A 21828-nucleotide genomic window follows, 5' to 3' on the forward strand; every position below is an offset into this window, starting at 1 on the left:
AACTATTGAAACTACTGAAATGACTTTGAGCTCTAGATGTTTTGTAATTCTCTCATTTTTTGCTCTGTCTAGTTCGAACATACAATCACGTGACGATATGAATTCAGGCGTGATGAGAAATATAATGGACCTGCTGTTTTGGATGCTCTCTGCCTCGTTGTCCGCTTGACTCGTTCCACATAAAAAATCTCGATCTTTTATAGACATCGTCAGCGTCCACTCGGTCTCAAGTTTTGGTATTTATACATTTTTTATCCACATGACAATATCCCCTTCATTTGATATATACACGTCATATTGGTAGCACTTCCTGACTTTACGATCAACAACACGGTGAATTACTCCATATATAGAGAAGATGATTTTCCATCTCTTGCTATAGGCTACAAGTAGCAGTGAGATCGTGATAAATGTCGATAATAATGTTGATGCAAAAGTTAACCACATAGTATTCTTACAGTCACCAAATAAGTCGTATAAAGAGTTGTAAACAATAAGTGTGTCAATAACTGTACCGCTGGACAATTTACATTTATATGATCGGCTGTCAAGATTGACTGTTGTAGCCTGAATCCATCTTATAAAGTCTATATTATCACAAGTGCACTCAAATGCATTATCATTTAGAATTAAAGTCATTCCATGCAGGTCTTGCATCTTATCTGCCCAGCCTCTGATAGCTGAGCTTACACTTGTCAATCGATTCTTTCTAACGTCCAGCATCTTTACTTTAGTATGATCGCTCAGTTGTACAGGAATAAACTGAAGTGAATTTTTACTTAAAGAAAGATTTGTCAAGTTGGGCATTGGCTTAAATAGGTCGTCCGGGATATACCAAATCCCATTTCCAGATATGTCTATTGACTCGACAGACCTCGTACTTTTGAAAAACCGATTTCCGAATAGTCTAAATGCATTATCCAGCTCGGCGTTTTTCCATATAATTGTTTTTACGGTGTTATCAGATGAACGTTTAATTTGATTCCAGGCAAATAAATAGTCTACACCGTTAGCAATAAATGTTTTAACTCGAATTTGAAGAATAATCATGGCAATATTTGATCTTGATTACGATACATCCAGATATGTAAGGCTGTTATTTTCAGGAACTATAAAAACTATTTCGGGGTGAGTATTTGCTACGGTGTAACTGACATCTATTTTTTCAAGTGACTTTGGTAATATCACACAACTGTGAAATGAACAATTTAAATTCGCATTTAAAGCAACTGATTTTTTTATAGCATAGTTTACAGTATTATATGAAAAGTCGAATGATTTCAATCTAACAGTTCTAGAGAAGAACAGTTTTATCTCATTTAGATTTTTCTCACTAACAGGCAAAAACCTGTTTCCTTTAAATGAAAGATGTTGTAAACATTCCGGATGACCGAAGGAGAACAAAGATCCAGGCGCATAATCTACTATTCCATTCTCTGATAAATCGAGATTTTCTACACAAATAGTTTTCAGGTTCTTCATAATGTCCACTGTTATAGTCAGAACCTACGGGACATCAGCCCTGTCAATACTTATGTCACTCACATGACCGAAATTGATTGTCGTAATATTTTTATTACGGTATGATTGTAACAGCTGCAATGCATGCTTCAAATGCATGAACGTTCCAGAAAAATCTATAACATGAAGTTTGGGAAATGGCAAAAATGCGTTATCTTCTGTATCAACAAAGTGCAACCGACAATTTCTAAGAGTAAGCTGTTCTACAGAAGATGAAAACCTCTGAAAGGTTTCATTCGACAAGAGAACTAAATAACATGATTCGAAGTGTAATTGTTTTATGGTTGTCATTTGACCGAATCCACTTCCAAAGTTTGGAAAAGGCATCATATCGATTCCTAAGAAAGACAACTCCTTCAGAATACCGAAAGCATGATCAGGATAATTATAATCCGTAGCAAATTCTATTGGTTGAGGCATATTACTCCTGATATCCAATTTTGTTAAGTTTGTAATTGGATAAAATAGTTCTGCTGAATATACTTTAGATAAATTTAGCATATTTTCAGACATGTCAAGTATTGTAAGTTTGTGTAATCCATGAAATGATTTGTTAGATAAATAATGAAGTTGATTTTCTCTCAGAAAAAGTTCTTGTAGGTATTTATAATTAACGAAAGCATTATTCCCAATCATTTGCAACCGATTAGAACTCATATCTAAAACTTTAATATCTCCCGGTAAACCGTGAGGTATGAAAGTCAGTCTTTTGTTTTTACAATCGGCTATTTTTACTTCCTCTTTCACTTTAAACTCATATTTGATATCACAGACTGATGCATGTAAGAATTCATTACAGTAAAAGATAAAAGAAAAAAGTGAATAAAGTATACTCCTCATCCTATTGTGATATGAATATCTAAATTACCATTCTTAAAGTACTATATATATATATATATAAAAAGAAGATGTGGTATGATTGCCATTGAGACAACTCTCCAAAAGAGACCAAATGACACAAAAATTCACAACTATAGGTCACCGTATGTTCAGTAAGTCATTCGTACTGAAATACTGGTCTAGAAGAACTTGATGTTCAGGAAGTCATTCGTATTGTGCAATATATTTTATCATATGTAGATAAGCTTCAAGTAGTTTTAATACTTTTTCAAGTATCAATAAAACTCCTTCAATCAAGGTTTGCTCAAACATTCATGACAAAGATATATTATTAAGAAAAACTTAAATCGACAATACAGTACGATAGTTTAATGATCACCATAACAAATTAATTGTCCGATTCGAAACTCAGTAGATATATGTTTTCGCTGTTCACTTCTTTACTTACCTTGATTATTGTCTGATCTGTACATGTAGAGATTATGCTATTCATGGTTGTGACATTTTGGCTGATTGTAAATACACATACCGGGTGATTTTTATCTGACATACATTATGAGTTGTATTCGGAACCACTCTCGCATTTTAACAAAACCGTGGAATTCCCTCCCTGACGTGATTCTAAATATATAAAACCCTAAATATAAATTCTGCCTAAATCTGATTTTCCGTATTAAAATATTAACGCAAATAAAAAAGGAAGAAATCAAAACATGAGGATTATGAGAAGAAAATTAACAGAAAATTGTTTAAATTCAATCTCTTTGTTTGTTTTTGACTTTTTATAACAGGACAATCTTAAGAATCCGAGTTGTTCCTAATGTAAAGCACAAAACGGTTGACGTGAGAGCCTTGGACAGGAGTCAATGGTAAAAGTCTACAGATTGCCTGACAGCATTCGTATCCCAAAAACCGACAACCGCATTTTTATTTTGTTTCTTTCATCAGATGATTTTTAACGTCCAAATTTTGAAAAAGAATGAAAATATAACCCTGCCTCTCCGGTTCAATATTTCTACTTACTGTCTATTCATTCTACAGTATGATGGAAGGAAATTGTTTACACCTGAAATTGTTTTTGTATTCTATGTTTGATTTTTTCTGATTGTGTTCAATCTTGTAGAATGCAAAATTAGTTGCATTTGAATGATTGCATATCGAACCCTTTTATGGTCATACCAAATACCCTCTATCTGCGAGTGATTTGTTTGTCATTCTTAATTTCAATAAAATGTTGAAGTCGCAGTATTCGAGACATAAGTATTACAATCCGTCGGCGACGGCGACGGCATAAACGATTTGTTTAAAGCTTTATATTTCAGTAGGTAGAAGACATGAATGTATCACACCTTGTGTGCAGATAAGCTTCCGTCTGTCATATGTCCATTGTCCTTTATGTCATTTTCATGGTTCATTGACTTCTTGAAAATTAATTATAGTTTTTTGTTAAGTAAAATACTCACTTATTTATAGTAAAAGGATAACGAAAGAGGGACGAAAGATACCAGGTGGACAGTCAAACTCATAGATCGAAAACAAACTGACAACGCCATGGCCAAAAATAAAAAGACAAACAGACAAATAATAGTACAGATGACACAACATAGAAAACTATAGACTAAGCAACACGAACCCCACCAAAAACTGGGGGTGATCTCAGGTGCTCCGGAAGGGTAAGTAGATCCTGCTTCACATGTGGCACCTGTCGTGTTGCTTATGTTATTACAAATCCGGTAAATAGTCTAATTCGGTAGGTCATATTCGTTTAAAGGGAAGGGTATTGTAGTTACGACATAAGGAACATATCCGATATCATCTGTGAAATGGTTATTCCATAACGGTCAACCAACTCGTGATGGCGTCCGTAAAATTTACGAAGGGATGATTTCAACTTCACCATTTGGAACTCTTGGTTTAATAGCTTCTTTGTGAGCAGCAATCCTCTATCAAGGAAACATGATAGGATGATAGCTGAAATCATCTCTTTTGTCGTAAAGTTTTGTTTTCAACCGACCCTCATTGTCAATTTCTAGATGTAAGTCCAGATATGAGGCAGACTTTACTGTATCTGTAGTATCCTTTATCTCTAGTTCGATGGGATAGATTCGTTAAAAATAGTCACTAAATTTTGTATTATTTAGTGAGAGAACATCATCTATATAGCGGAACGTAAAGTTAAAGGATATTGCCAACTTCTTATCTTTCTTCCTAAGAAGGTCCTGTATGAAGTCAGCCTCATAATAATAAAGAAACAAGTCGGCAAGAAGAGGGGCACAATTGGTTCCCATTGGAATTCCGACAGTCTGTTGAAAAACACGTCGTCCAAACGTAACAAATATGTACATTGGTTCCTTGTAACGTCTATTTGCTTGACAGGTAGGTCCACTTGACATCGACCTTATTTCACGGATCAGTGATCAAGGTAAAAGTTACGTGGTCAAGTCCGTATCTCAGATACTATAAGCTATAGGTCAACTATGTTTGATGTATGTAATGATTGTAAGGTGTACAAGTCCGACTGACAGGTTTCGTCTGACCCTGATCTCAATTTCATGGTTCATTGGACTATGTTTATTTTTTGTGGTTTTGTCTATTTTTCAGATACAATAGGGCAACTATATTTCATGTATGGAATGATTGTAAGGTGAACATGTCAGTATGGTATGTCCAGTGCACGATGTTTTGTCTATATTGTCAACATCGCAATATCTACTTTATCGTGTCATAATTGTGTTAACACTGTATCCTATCTATATATATATATATATTCTGTACCTTTGTGTTTACATCGTTCACATCGTATACATCGTGATGTTGACAATATCGTGTTTACATCGTTCACATCGTTAACATCGTATAAATGTTGTGTATCAAGTCTATACCTTTGTGTTTACATCGTTCACATCGTATACATCGCAATGTCAACAATATTGTGTCAACATCGTGTTTATATTGTATTTCGAGTCTATACTTTTATGTTTACATCGTTCTCATTGTATACATCGTGATGTTGACAATAGCGTGTTTACATCGTTCACATCGTCAACATCGTATCAATGTTGTGTTACAAGTCTATACCTTCGTGTTTACATCGTTCACATCGTATACATCGCAATGTTGACAATATCGTGTCAACATCGTGTTTATATTGTATATCGATTCTATACTTATGTGTTTACATCGTTCACATCGTATTCATTGCAATGTTAACAATATCGTGTTAACATCGTTCAAATCGTATTAATGTTGTGTAACAAGTCTATACTTTTGTGTTTACATCGTTCACATGGTATACATAGCAATGTTAACAATATAGTGTCAATATCAATAACTTTTAATAAAAAAACGTTGCTTTTATAGTTATTAGTATAGTCTTTAATTTATTTTGTCATATCCTGTTTATATTCTTTCCATATATTTCTTATGTGTTTACATCACATGCCACATTGCAGTGCTCTTACTATATAGTTTTCAACATAGCGTTTATATTGCTTAATAATAAATGTTTAAAAAAATTCTAGCGGCATTGAGAATAGTTGTAAACAAAATGCATTTTGCAAATTATATAGACAAATCGTGTCGACTAAATGTCAATCCATACACAGATGAACAATTCAAAAATATCAACACAGAAGCATGTGAACAGACATTTCAATTCATTGCGAAATATAAATATGCAACAAAACATATATCACATGGAAAATACAATTTGTTTATGTTAAAGCTTTCTGACATGTTTAATATGGATCGACTTGTAAGAAATAATAAAAAAAATCCAAGTGTTAGTCCTCTAGCTTATGTTAATGACAACACCTACAATAATGATTTACTATATAATTTATATTAATAATTATTTAGTTTATTATGTATTACTTATCAATTTAATTCTGTTCATTTGCTACTTATCTGTAAAAGTTTTTGTGCGCAGGAAAAGATAAAAAAAAAATTAGAAAAGAAATTCATTTAAAAAAAATACTCATATTCATAAAATAGAAATGATCTTAAGTCATCTTTACCGCAATTACAATGTAAACGATGTAAACAGTGTACAACAGTTGTTACAATGTAAACGATGTTGACACAATATAGTGGTAACATTGTTAATATGGAGATGTAAACGATGTAAACACGATATCTTTACAACATTGTATAATCGCGATGTTAACAATGTCAACGATGTAAACAATATGTAAGAGTTCAGACAATGTAAACGATGTGGACACGATATCAGGTTAACATTGTAAATATCGCGATGTCGACAATATTGATTAAATATTGTGCACTGGACATGGATGAGTCTGGTAGGTTTCATCTGACCTCGACCTCATTTCCATGGTTCATTTAGATTTTTTTGCTTTTTGTGGTTTGGTATATTTCTCACATATTATAATCAAAAGGTATACTAAGTATATGGAACAATTGTGAGGTTTACATGTCTGTCTGACAGGTCTCATACTAGGTCCGGGAACACAATTATCGTCCTTTGATTTTCGTTGTCCACGAATATAGTCCCTAGTGTGGAAGGTGTGTTACTTGCAATTTTTTTATACCCCTTCCAAATTTATTTATTTGTATTTTATGCATCAAATAGCAAGTAGGGGGATGAAATTACATTGTAAAAAAATTTGGGTTATGAATTTTAAAGTAAAGTAGTGATTTGGTCCAGCTGAAAAAGTTACAAATTAGCATTTCGGAAGCTGTCAAAAGATTTCAAGACCCCCTTAACATAGAATTGTCCATATTCTGAGTTAGAGCTGATGAAGTTTTCTATAATTTTGATATAATTTGTCCCAAAAGTAGTACAACACACTGTAAAAATATTATTGAGAAAGCGCAGGTGGGATTTTTTTAATTTTTATTTATTGTCTAAAAAAATGCACTACGAAATAACTGTGGTATCGGACCATATGACCCTGATATCAATTGCATGGTTCATAGGTCAAAGATCAGTTTTCAAAATTTTGTCAGTTTATCAGATACTTTAAAGCAATATATCAACTATATTTGGTATATGGAATTATTGTAGGGTGTACATGTCTGTCTGGCTGGGTTCATATGACCTTGAACTCATTTTCATTGAACATTGGTAATAATAATTTTATGTGATACTTGAAGTAAAACCTGCATACTACACACTTTCAACATGAATTTAATGATAAGTAAAAACAGGTGAGACATGTCAGCGTGTGCTTGCATGTTTTTAAATAAAACAATTTTTGCCACTTTTATTTAACTGTTAATATTTTACATTTTATTTATATATATATGTTTTTAATATACTATAAGATAATAATAATAAGCACATTTAGTTTAAATGGGAGAATGTTTTAAAGAGGACTTCATGAGTGAGTACATCCTTAAAGGGGCACTAGCTGTCAAATTAATGTTCATCGATTTGACTCAAATCCTCATATTTGATTTATAACCATGTAAACATTTGTCCAAATTATAAAAAAGTCTAGAATAAAGTATTTACAGGGCATGAGCTCGATATTATGTAGATTCGTTTCGTGTATATTTTAGTCTTGACGCCATCTAATTAACTATCGAGTTGACCTCCGAATACCTCAGATGGTCATATAAGCGATATAAACATAAATATAGATATAAATAGAAGTGAACTCGTGTAATTGGATTTTTCTAAGTCTGTTTATTTTCTTATTATAGATTAAAAATATATGTTAATCATCGTTTTTAGCTGTATAAGAATGATTTTTTGTGGACCGAATCAGTAAATCAGATGATTTGTCTTTGTTTTTTATTATGCATTGTTGACTTGTTGACTTGTTTGTCTTTTTGGTCTCTTTTTGGTTTTTTCCATCATGCGTCATTGTTATTTTGACTGCGAGTTTTGAATGACACCTTCGAATCTTCCATCTCTTTTTTTATTCAATGAATCAATCGTTTGAATATGTTTACGAATGCTTTAAAGTGACAAAGCTTTGAAAGAAAGAGAATATGAAAGTCCTTAAATATAAGCCGTCCAATAACTCATCATTTAAAAACCAGAACCACTCTTAAATGACAACCCTAATGACTAGGAATTTGTAACGTTTTTTTTTTATTTAAAGAATATGAAGAATTGTCTGATGAAAAAAGGTTATTATATATTTCAGATTTGTTCTTTATTTAGAAAAAACCATGGATATATTCGACTGGACGTAAATATTATTTTGATGATATACGAGTTGCTTAATCTTTAGTTTTCTTTTTATTGTTTTTGTTGACTGTTGTTTTTCACCTTTGTATATTAACTGCTTTTTTTTTAAAGATATTTGATTCTATTATTTTATATATCTATTAATTCATCAAATACAATGCACTTTATAATATATATTTGTCATGTCCATTTCTATCAAACATCCAACAATACAAACAATTTGTTTTGTTCTACATTTTTTGCTACTTATATAATTAAATACACGACAACAGAAAGATAATCAGTTCGTCTGTACGTAAAACTTCCTTTAATTGCATCGTGTGACATGATTAAGATAATTGGTCATTCAATAGTTGAGATATTCATTCTTTGGTACTGACCTGATATATTTTTTTTTAAATTATCTGTTCAAAAATTCTGAAATTACAAAGAATCTAAGGTTTCAACTCAATGAAAAAAAATGATTAAATGAATTTGGCTGCTCTTTTAAGAGTCCTGACCTTTGTACGTAGTTACATATTCTTGATTTTAGAACTTTTGGTTTGAGTGTTTCTGGTGGAAGAATACTCAGAGAGGCGCCTTGGATGATAGAAAAAAGTAAAATCACAAAAATACCGAACTCCGAGGAAAATTCAAAAAGGAAAGTCCCTAATCAAATGGCAAAATCAAAAGCTCAAACACATCAAACGAATGGATAACAACTGTCATATTCCTGACTTGGTACAGGCATTTTCTTTTGTAGAAAATGGTGGATTAATAAAGGCAACATTAGTATACCGGTGTTCGAAACTCATAAATCGATAGAGATAAAAACAAATCCGGGTTACAAACTAAATCTGAGGGAAACGCATTAAACCTGGTTTTAAAGCTAGCTAAACCTCTCACTTGTATGACAGTCGCATCAAATTCCATTATATTGACAACGATGTGTGAACAAAAAAAACAGAAATGTTCATTCATTTACAATCACGTTTCAGGTTAAACGTTTGGTAAGAGTAGGGTTAAGTTATTGAGTTCGATAGTTTCCCATGAAATTGTGATATTAACTTGACACTAAGAATTTTGTTGTGCACTTTTTAAATATATGTCAAGTTAGGTATACTACCATGATTTCGCAGCTTAATGAATATGGGAGTGATATTGTTTTTGTTTGTTTTGTTTTGTTTTTGTCTAGAGGGAAGCGTCCTATGGACATACATTCTTTTTTGTTGTTGTTGTTTCTTGCGTATATATATAATACGTCATTAAAGAATTAACATATAACCAACCGTGCGAGGGCTGTATAGCCAGTCAAGGTAGTTGCAAACTCCCATCATCATTAACATATTAATGAGTCAGGCATGACTATATACAATCATAATTTATTTTTTTATTCATCATATATTTCTGGAATATTTATTCTGACACGGTTAAAAAAAGGTATCCTTACCAAAACGAAATTCAAGCAAAATGAAAGCTTTAATAAAAAAAAAAAAAAAATTATACCTCATCGTTTATAGATTATTACTTATTATGAGCTTCTGTGCATGTTTTAATGGTCATTGATATTACATCTTATGCAATTGCTTTATCTTTTACAAATCTTAACGGAGCCAGACAGTGTGACAACAACTTCTGAGATTAAATTTAATGCAATAGTCTTAGTTCCTCTCTTTTTAATTCACCTGACCCAAATGGCGAAGTTAGTTTTTCTCGTCCTTTGGCGTCCATCGTTGTCTGTTAACTTTTACAAAAATCTTCTCCTCTGAAACTATTTGCTTAAATTTTACCACATTTGGAGACAATCATCATTTAGGTATCCAGTTTTAAAAATGTGTCCCAAGACCCCTTAAATGACGATGTTTACTCGTTTTATATGTTTTTTGCAAAAACTAAAAAAACATAGAATAAACAAATTGTAAAGGTTAACAGAAAATATCCACAATGTTTGAGATTGTCCTTTGTTGAAGATGCACATAGCCCTAGGTAAGCGACACAATGTCATTGGAGTCTCTGTTTTGTTTTTACTAGGACAAGCGGTAAGCGGAGGATAGGGTACTCACCATAGTGCAATGCAATAAAACATGTCATGTTAACGAACACCTCCTTATGTAACAGCCTTTATCTCCCTCGAAGGTCAAAGGAAAAATGCCGTTCATGTTACCAGCATATTGATATGAAAATAATAAGATGTAGTATAATTGCCAATGAGACATCTATGTACCAGAGACCTATTAACATCGAAGTTAACATGTATAGGTAACCGTATGGCCTAAACAATGAGCAAATGAGCACATCGCAAAGTAAGCTATAAAAAGGCCCCGAAATGACAAATGTAAAAAAAAACAAACGAGAAAACTAACGGCCTGATTTACGTACAAATATATTAACGAAAAACAAAAAATATATATGATATACAGCAACAAACGACAACCACTGAATTACAGGCTCCTGGCTTGGGACAAACGCATACAGAATATGTCGGGTTTACCATGTTTGTTGGCGCTAAACCCTACTCCTGAACTCGGACAGTGGTGTAACAGTAACATAAAAATAAACTATAAAAATCAGTTAAAAAGAATTTAACTCTACAGATTGATACAAAGCACACAAAAACCCTTACAAAAACACAAAAGACACACAGTACAGATCTTAGAGTACTCGCATTTACTGGAAGCTAGTTCAAAGCTGATGACAACTACTAACAATAAAACATCCTGCGTCTAAGACTAAAATATCAATCAGTAGACATCCAAAATCCAATGGATCTAATGTAAAGACGTCATTAACAGCCAGAGAAAAACATGACATTGTGCAAAACCAAAAGATAGGTATCGACATATTGCAGAACCGTTAAGTTACAGATGAGTATACCAATATAATTTAGTTTTGTTTTAATTTACTGATAACAAAATCAATACTTTTATACAGATAACAACAACATTTAAAGGTCTACAGTGCCTTGCAAAAATAAATTTACAACTCTGGCGCACGAGTTGTAATTTTATTTTTGCATGGCACTCCAGGGCTTCCGATAATTACAGTGTTGAATTGGTAACCTTTTTCGAAAACGTTTATTTAAAGGACCGATAAGTTAACCCGGATCGTATCTAAATTTACGGTCTCGGTAAACAATATCATCGTTATATTAGGATGTGCTATCCCGTTTGTAATAAGTCTTACAGCCTAAATTCCTAACAAAATCTGTGTATGTGTTGAAGAATTTAGTAAATATTTTAATTGTAATAAGAGGTAACAAAATCTTTGACTCTATAATTTACAATAGAGTGCGTTCATCATCATACCTGCTACATAGGGTTTTGTAGATTTCACTACTGGACGTATATCTAGTCTAGCCGCTAAATAGATCTAGATAGCTTATCTACAGAATCCAAACTGGCGTCGGAAATGTTATTACTCATGACGTCATTTTGATAGGCTATGTACGTTCAACACACATTCCACATTGATAGATATCTAAGGCATCCATACAATTATGACTATGGTTTTACAAGTGAAGCAGGGACTGCTGACTCTTCCGTAGCACATGCCGTCACCTCGTGATTTTAGCTTGCCCTCACCTCTGGTATATAGTGTGCCGTCACCTCTGGGTTTTAGCATGCCGTCACCTCTGGTATATAGTATGCCGTCAACTCTGGGTTTTAGCATGTCGTGACCTCTGAAATAAAGTAAGCCGTCAACTCTGGGTTTAAGCATACCGTCACCTCTAGTTTTTAGCATGCCGTCACCTCTGGTATATAGTTTGCCGTCTCCTCTGGTATATAGTTTGTCGTCACCTCTGTTTTTTATTAGCATGCCGTCACCTCTTGTACATAGTTTGCCGTCACTTCTGGTTTTTAGCATACCGTCACCTCTGGTATATAGTTTGCCGTCACCACTGGTGTTACTATGCCGTCACCTCTGGTATATAGTTTGGCGTCACCTCTTGTTTTTAGCATGCCGTCACCTCTAGTTTTAAGTAGTGTTCGTGTTGCTCGGTCTTTAGTTTTCAGTATGTACTGTTTTATTGTTTGTTTTTTCGACGTTTTTATTTTTGCCATGGTGTAGTCTTTTTTAATACAACTTGTGGTTTTTATAGCTCACTTGGTATGTTTTTGTTTAGACTAGTTATTTTTTGTATTGTGGTGAATAACCATTCGATAAGTTCTATCGCTTCACAGTTGCACAACAGTGGGTTGTCTTCAAGGAATATTTTTAACTTTTTCTTTCTTAATCTCTTTTGTGCAGCATTAATACGGTCTGTAACACTTTTACTTAGATATCGAATTTTGTTACTTTTGACACTAATTTCACACAAATTAGAAAATGTATTCATATCTATAGGAAAAAATTAAAATCACAAAAGTACTGAACTCGGAGAAAAATTCAAAAAGGAAAGTCGGAAAGTCAATAAATTTGTTCTTCTCAAAATTAATTGTCTTTAAAGATTCTCTTTGTGAATTTAAGAGTTTCTTATGTAGATGTTCAAGTCCATTATCTGATATATCTAATTCTTCTAATTCTTTTAACTCCGTAAAAAAACGCCCCTCTGTATCTGAAGCTAAGCCTATGTTAATTCAAAATTACTTATCAATATAGTTTTAGGTTTTTTTAATCGTGCTAACAAACCTATGCTTAAATCTGAACATGGAATCCCTACCATACTCAGAGCAGTTACATTGTCCATTCCTAGCATTGCCCCAACACATCTGTTAAATGTTGTGTGAGAAATGTTCAAAACTGTCAAATGGTCGGCATGTTTCACGTTTAGAAAAAGCGTAGATACAATACGCATAGATTAAAACAAAATATCCAATACTTTTAGACTTCGGGGGACGGTAACGCTAATTATGGTGTCCTCTGGTAATCGTAATTCTTCTTTCTGATTCATCAAATTCGATCCGTTGAAAACCTTCAAGTTATAAAACAGGTTAGACAATGCGGTATCAATTTCTATATCTAACGTATAAAGCTGGTTGTATGAAAAATCTATATACTGAACACAGTTACCGTACTTATAATTTTCAGAAAACGATTTTTCTATGTTTATTATAAAGTTTTTTGTAAGTCTTATATTCTTTACACAAATATTTCCGAGGTACCTAACATTCGCCCGACAATCTGTTTGGTCCTGTTTTCAGACCAGACAAATCAATCAAATCCATTACCCTATCTGTAAAGCCATCCAGTGCAAACAAATTAGACGTATTTAGATATTTTGCATTGTCAATTGATATTACAAATTTCTTTTTCACAACCTATTTATCTTTTTTTGGGGGGGAAATCATACTATCATAAAATATATGAGACGAACATAACCCGTATCATGCCAACAACTGGTTTTAGAATAAATGTGTTTTTTTCCGATGCAAGGACCCTATGAGTGAATCAATATTAATTCCAAAATATGCCATCGTTAATATCCCTTCTGAATAAATCTGTTTAAAAATTTTAGCTCTTGAAATGAATGCCGACATTTTTGTGCTTTGTAAAGAATTACCATACAAGATTGGATGTGAAATACCTGAACGTATAAGATGTCTGAATGTTGATTTAAATTAACGAATGATGTCCTTGTACCAATGATAAAATTTAGTAAATGTTTTGACTAGTTTGTGATATCGAAAACCATGATGTAATAATTTTTCTGTAATACAGTGATTTCTTTCGTTAAAATCAAACACATTGTTACATACACGAGCAGTATGTAAGAGATGTTACAATGTAAACGACGTTAACATGATATCGTTTAAACATTGTTGATATCGTGATGTTAACGATTTAAACACAATATCGTTACTATAGTGTATACATCGCGATATTAACGATGTCGACGATGTAAACAATATATATAAGAGTTCCTACAATGTTAACGATGTTGACACGATATCGTGTTAACATTGTAAACATTGCGATGTAGACAATATTGTTTTTACATTGTGCTGGTGGAGGTTCCTTCTCCAATGGTATCACCAGCCCAGCAGTCAGCACTTATATATTGACATTACTTATCATTGATATGGTCATAATTATGAATAAATGATTTTTCAAAATACTAAGGATTTTCTACCCTAGGAATAGATGACCTTAGCTGTATTTGGCAAAACTTTTCTGAACTTTGAGTCCTCAATACTCTTTTACTTTGTACTTTATTTGTCCTTTTTACCTTTTACGATTCGAGCGTCAATGATGAGTAACTTCCCCAACTTTTGCTTCACAAACTACAGTTCTACGAAAACAAATTAACATACTGCTAGGTGAATATTTTTATCATGTTGATCCAAATGTGTGTAAACATGTGGACACTTTTAGTAAAAAGATGTAGAGTGAAATGAACACTTACAGGCCTTCAATTTTAGATATTTAAGCTTAATGTGTATTGAATGTACAAGCAGATTGGTGTGATCTTTAAATGTCGAGATTTTATCTTAAAATGCTGTTATGTCTATCATGAAAGGTGACTTGTTTTAAAAGGGTATCAATTTTAAACTATGATTGTTTCTTATGTGTATTTTATTTCATTGTATATTACTTTATAAATGCACTTTTCTAGTTCTTGTATGGACTGCCATTCCCCCATTGTTATCTTTTCTCGGTCAATTGCACACCATATGTAGCCATTAGTTGTAAACTAACATTTCTGGATAGTGAAATATATATAAGAAGATGTGGTATGAGTGCAAATGAGACAACTCTCCATCCAAGTCACAATTTGTAAAAGTAAACCATTATAGGTAAAAGTACGGTCTTCAACACGGAGCCTTGGCTCACAGCGAACAGCAAGCTATAAAGGGCCCCAAAAATGACTAGTGTAAAACCATTCAAACGGGAAAACCAACGGTCTAATATATAAAAAACGAGAAACTTGTCTGTTTGTTTTGTTCACACATTGTTGCAATATAATGGAATTGTTATGGAACTGGCAGGAATATGACAGTTGTTATCTTTTGATGTGTTTGAGCTTTTTATTTTAAAATTTCATTAGGGACTTTCCGTTTTGAATTTTCCTCGGAGTTCGGTATTTTTGTTATTTTACTTTATATCAAAACGAGATGATCTTTCTGTACTAATAAACATGATAAAGTAAGAGACCGATTTCATTGAGCCGCAACTCCTCTAAAACCATACGAAGCCGGAAATGTTTGTGGTATGACGTATAAATGTAGTGTTTTGTATTTCCTAGATTTGTCATTGAAACAATCTTTTTTCTTCAGAAAACGCCAAGTTTTGAGAAAATATCTTAATCCGAAGACCGGTATCGATCCGTGTTTTATACGCTTTCCCGCATGCAGAAAGTAATGCATATTTAACACAAAAGAGTTCCTACGCATGGGTGTAACTTTCAAAATATGTACGCATGGGTGTAACTTTCAAAATATGTACGCATGGGTGTAACTTTCAAAATATGTAGAATATTTAGGTAAATTTGGTATCAAATGAAATAGGTGAACATTGTAGAATACTTTTTAACTTATGATTTTGAATGATAAAAATATTGCATGAAATTTTAAAAAGAGGGTACATTTTGCCTGTCAGATCTGAAATACCTGTTCTGTTACATCCGGATTTCCGGGAACCAGTTCTTTCCTTTTTTTTATTTTTTCAGTACAAGATACCATAAAGTGTTGCTTTGACATGCAATGATTGTCACTTTATTTGAACTTAAAACAAAATGGTTGTGCCTGCTTGAAATTGAAGAATTTAATAAAGAAAGGTCATGAATCATTGGTGTACTTCCATAATACTACAATAACGAGGTCATGAACTTTGTCATTATACAGAGATAAATACTTCTAAATTCAATCGTTGTTACATGAATTTTCCGGTAGTGGTAAGAAAACCAGGACGGGTTCAAACAGAAAGATTTTGATAGCAGAGAAAACTATGCACCTTATTATCAGCACGACTTTATCAGATGGCAATACGAATACTAATTTAACTAAAAATCCAGGTTTTAAATAAGGCGTAGGTACTTTAATTTAGTCACGGATCCGCGATGTCGTGGGTGTTTTCTAGTCACTTATAATAACTAAGAGTCTTTGCATTGACCAACGAATTAAAAATCCGAGATATCCCATGTCAGACAAAAATATTCACCTTACAATCATTTTACTCCATAAAACAATGATCTTTTACTTATTGTATTAAATCGAACATTGAAACTGAACTATAAAAACGAAGTTAAGGCAAATTGAAATCTGTAAGATGAAAATGTACACCTCACAAAAATTCTCAACATGTACTAGGAAGATGAATGAATTGGTTTTAAAAATCCAGTACACGATTTGTATTTGTAAAATTAATAGCTATCAACGACAAGGTTTTCCAGATAACATGATAATACAATGTCAACCAATACTAGTATTAAACCTCAACATATGCACATGCTTTAACATGGATATATGAAAAGGGAAAATATTCCGAAATTGATCGATACAAGAAGCCATATGTTTTTGGATATCATTAGAGGCAAAAGTATTTTACGGATGTTTAAATCTCATAAACCTAAAAAGATGATTCTAGTAAAGGTAAACAAAACACTGGAAACCAAAAGGAGCGAGACAGGGTACATCGAAAGGTAAGGCGTTTCTTGCTACACATGCATCTGAGCGATGCCAATCCACAACCAGACAAAGAGAGGCGAAAATAAACAGACAACGCCAATGACAAAAAAAAAAAGAAAAAGACAAAAAAGACAAGCAATAGTACACAAAACACAACATAGAAAACAAAAGACAAAATGTCACAACAATTAAAAGGACATAATCACAACAGATCAGAAGAAAGTTATCGTGTCTTAAAATCTGATAAACCGCGAAAATGTGTACCTAGTGAGTTGAGACACAGACAGACCGAATCGGACAATAAATTTGTTATGGTCACTATTGGACTATTGTATTGTTAATTTTAGTTTCTCTTTCTCATATCCTAATTCAAAAGTGTTTTATTATGCGTACACAGTTGGTGTTGTTTAAGTCTGTAACATGAAACGTATTTATGTAGGATTATATGCAACATATATTTCACATGACTTACTTAAAATCAAGTAAATCAAAAACTGTATTTCAAATATTGATATTACAATATGGAGAGGATTATAATTTATTCAGTATTTTCTGTTATTATTTATCGTAATGAATTCGTACATGCATCGGACTGCGATATCAGATATGAATTTAGAGAAAAAGAGGAAGTAAAAATAGCCAATTGTAAAAACAGAGGACTTACTTTTATACCTCAAAATTTACCGGGAGATATCAAAGTTCTAGATATGAGTTCAAATCGATTAAAAATAATTGGGAACAATTCTTTCGTTAATTATAGATACCTACAAGAACTTTACCTGAGTCAAAATCAACTTTGTGATTTATCTGATAAATCATTTTAAGGTTTACAAAAACTTGCAATACTTGACATGTCTAAAAACATACTGAAGACTTAATATGGCCGCCGAGCTGACAACACCATAAAAATCAGCTCCTCAGTTTTTGCAGAATTTAGTTATTTTTTCAAGGTGCCAGTAATTAAAACCAATACCAAATGATGAAGAAGTGAATTTGGATTCTTAATATATATGTTTTGAAGAAATTTGATGTGGAATTACTTACCTATGAGCTTCTAAAGAATTTCCATTTGGATATTTAGAATTGAATTATTGATTTTCTGTTGTGAGCAGTTATATTGTCTAACAACATTATGCCTGGAGGCAATTCTTTACCAAGTAATAAAACTGGACAAAATTCTAAGGAAAAGAAATCTACTGACACTAAAACTGTTCAAACACTATTGTCAGTCAGAAGGGATTTAGATAAAACAAAAGCCAGAGCACAACCTAAATTACCAAAGAGAACTCATTCAGAGTTGTCTAGTGAGTCAGACAATAGTATGGATACTAGTGGATTAAATAGTCTACAAAAGGAACTTGATGAAATCAAAACAAACCTTCAGGGGATAACTAAAAAAGATGATCTTGACATACTAACAAAAGATCTTGTAAGAACCCATGATTTGGAAATAATTGTTACCTCTATTGTGACCAAACTTTTTCAAAGATTTGAATCAACTATGGATAAGAAACTTAACACTAAATTAGCAATAATACAGAAAGAAATGCAAGAGATGCAAAACAAGTTTGAAGCCTTATCAATAGAGAATGAAGAACTCAGAAAACAAATTGACCAAACCAGACATGTAGTTATCAAAAACAAAAAAGGCTTAGAGGATTCAACCAGAATGAACCAAGAGGCAATAACTTGTGCCAACTATAATGAGCAATACTCGAGGAAAAACAACATCAAAGTCATGAACTTTCCCAGACGTGAGGATCAGAATTTGCGTTCAGACTTTATAGAACCTGTGAAAAGGGATCTTAACGTACACCTAGAAGAGCGGGATGTTGTTGCAATTCACCGCTTGCCATCAGACAAACCTGGACCAAAACCAATGATTGTAAGACTATTCAATAGTGATGTTAAAAGAAAAGTGATGGTAAATAGAAAAAACTTGAATAACAGTGTACGCATTAGTGACGACGTTACCTGGAGAAACATGCAGCTTATTAGTAAACTGAGAGACATGAACTGTTTTGAATCTGTATGGTTTTACAACTCTGGAGTATATGGTAGATTGGAAGATGGTTTACAACTAAAGTTTAACTTATTTGATAATATAAGGACAAGGTTACAACACAGAAAATAGACAAAATGTATTGAAATTCTTGTTTTTAACTGAAATTAATAAAAAATGCTTTTACAAGTACTCATTTTGACATCTCTGAACTAGTAACTATAAAATTATACAAATTTATATCTAGAAATAAGAAATAGTTTAACTACTTATATTGAAAGTGACTCAATGTTTTTTTTTGTTTTTTTTTTATCTCCCTTGAATCAATATGTCCAATTATTTCTGTCATAGAATATGTTTATACCTTACTATTTTATAATAATAAGAAATATTGATGACAATTTATATTATATAGAAACTTTATGGTAAAATTAGTATACTTAGAACTATAGTATACAATCATGACATTTATAATGTTTAAGGTGACTTAACTTGTATTTTTGTTATCTCCCTTGAGTCACTAATTCCTATTATTCTTATAATTGAACATGTAAATATATACTACTCACACTTACAAAGTGTCAGTTTGTTTTCGATCTATGAGTTTGACTGTCCCTCTGGTATCTTTCGTCCCTCTTTTATAATTATAAGTGACACTTATGGCAAATGTTAATGTAAAGTTATTATTCTGTATAAACTGAAAAATTGTGAAACATTGTTCATAATTATGAAAATACTTTATCACAATTGTCATATTCAATCCATTGAATATTTTTTTAAACTTTTCTCATTTATTGTTCTATTTTTTTTTTTTCATTTTTTTTTAAACACTCCGTTGAAAATTATCCTGTTTGACATCCCCATTCTAATAACTTTTCTGTGTTTACATCATTATTGCAAAATTATTTTCATTTCTTTCATTCAACTACTTGATGTAATTTGGATGCAAACATTTTATGATCAATGAGTTCATTAAAGATTTTTTCTGTTAATTGTCAAGGCCTTCGGAACACATTAAAAAGAAAAGACGTATTTGATATGCTGAAGTCAAAGAACTGTAATATATATTGTATTCAGGATACTCATTTTACAAATGATATAGAAAACATAGTGAGATCTATGTGGGGTTATGAGTGTTACCTTTCATCTGTTAGCTCAAACTCTAGAGGTGTAGCTATTTTGTTCAATAATAATTTTGAATGCAAAGTGTTGAAAAAAAAGAGATATAAATGGAAACTATTTAATTTTAGATATTCTTGTAGAAAATAGAAAGATAACTCTTGTATGTCTATACGGACCAAATACAGACAATCCAGTATTATATGTCTGTTATTGATGATTTTGAAAATGAATACTTTGTTATTTGTGGTGATTTTAATCTTGTCCAAAACCCATGTATAGATTATTGCAACTATGTGAATATTAACAATCCGAAAGCTAGGAAAAAAGTTCTTGAATTTATTGAAGAAAGAAATTTGATAGACCCATATAGAGAACTTTTTCCAGATGTACAGCAATACACTTGGAGGAAGAGAAATCCTTTTAAACAGGCTAGATTAGACTTTTTTCTTCTCACTGAAAACTTTTTAAACAGTCTAAAAAATTGTAATGTACTTCCAAGCTATCGGTCAGATCACTCTATGATTTTGCTAGATTTAGAATTTAACCCTTTCGTTAGGGGAAAAGGTTTGTGGAAGTTTAACAACTCTTTATTATATGATATAGACTATATAAATACTATTAAGCAAAACATACAGGAAGTGAAAAAAACGATATTGTGCTTTAGTCTATAATATGGAAATGTTGACAAAATAGATAATACAGACATTCATTTTAGAATTAACTGTCAGCTTTTGCTTGAGACTCTTCTAATGGAAATTAGGGGGAAGACAATTTCATATTCAAGCTTTAAAAAAAAAGCAAGACGAAAAAAGGGAAATAAATCTTCGAAATGAAGTAACTCAATTAGAGGAAAGAGTTGATGAACATTCCATTAACGAATTAGAAGCAAAAAAAACATGAGCTTGAAAGTTTACGAACACAAAAATTAAAAGGGAAAGTAGAGAAAGAAAATGGGGAAATTATAACAAAACAAAAAGATATTTTGAATGAAGTTAAATATTTTTATGACAATCTTTATTAAAAAAAGGACACTAAAAGTACTTTAAGCGATCTGAAAAAAGAAGGATATCCTAATCAAAGATTATTTGGAGGGAGGTTTGAAAATGCTTGATTTGAATATGTTCATTACAGCCCTTAAATCAACATGGATTAGAAGGATTTTGCAGAGAGATAGTAAATGGCAAAATATTTTCATGTCAAATATAGATAAAGGAAAGTTGTTTAGTTGTGGTGTTGATTATATAAGACAACTTTATATGACAGTTAACAACCATTTTTGGAAAGATGTACTAAGATCCTGGGAAATGATTATTCAAAAAGAAAGAAACTTGACTTATGATTCATTTTTATCAAATCCACTATGGCTAAATAATAATATTAAGATTGGTCATAAATCAGTTATTTATCAAGAATGTTTCAAAAGTGGTATTAGATTTGTAAATGATATAGTTGACCAAGATGGATCGTATATTTCATTTGATCAATTTAAGCAAAACTATAACATTAACACAGATTTTCTTAAATTTAACAGTGTTATTTCGGCAGTGAAAGAGGCATCAAAATCTTTCACTAAAGGATCTTACAAATTATTTTGTCCTTTTATACCATCATGTCTGCAAGTATTTTTAAAACATTGTAAA

At 32.0% G+C, this 21828-nt stretch overlaps 1 protein-coding gene across 1 annotated transcript in view; it reads right to left on the reverse strand.

The window, feature by feature from the left end:
- Positions 1-21828, reverse strand: part of LOC127704502 (leucine-rich repeat and immunoglobulin-like domain-containing nogo receptor-interacting protein 1-B) — a 107871-nt gene that overhangs the window by 59128 nt on the left and 26915 nt on the right. The window lies entirely within an intron of this gene.

Source organism: Mytilus californianus, unplaced genomic scaffold (assembly GCF_021869535.1).
Source record: "Mytilus californianus isolate M0D057914Y unplaced genomic scaffold, xbMytCali1.0.p SCAF_6, whole genome shotgun sequence".
In the NCBI taxonomy this organism is placed as follows: domain Eukaryota; kingdom Metazoa; phylum Mollusca; class Bivalvia; order Mytilida; family Mytilidae; genus Mytilus; species Mytilus californianus.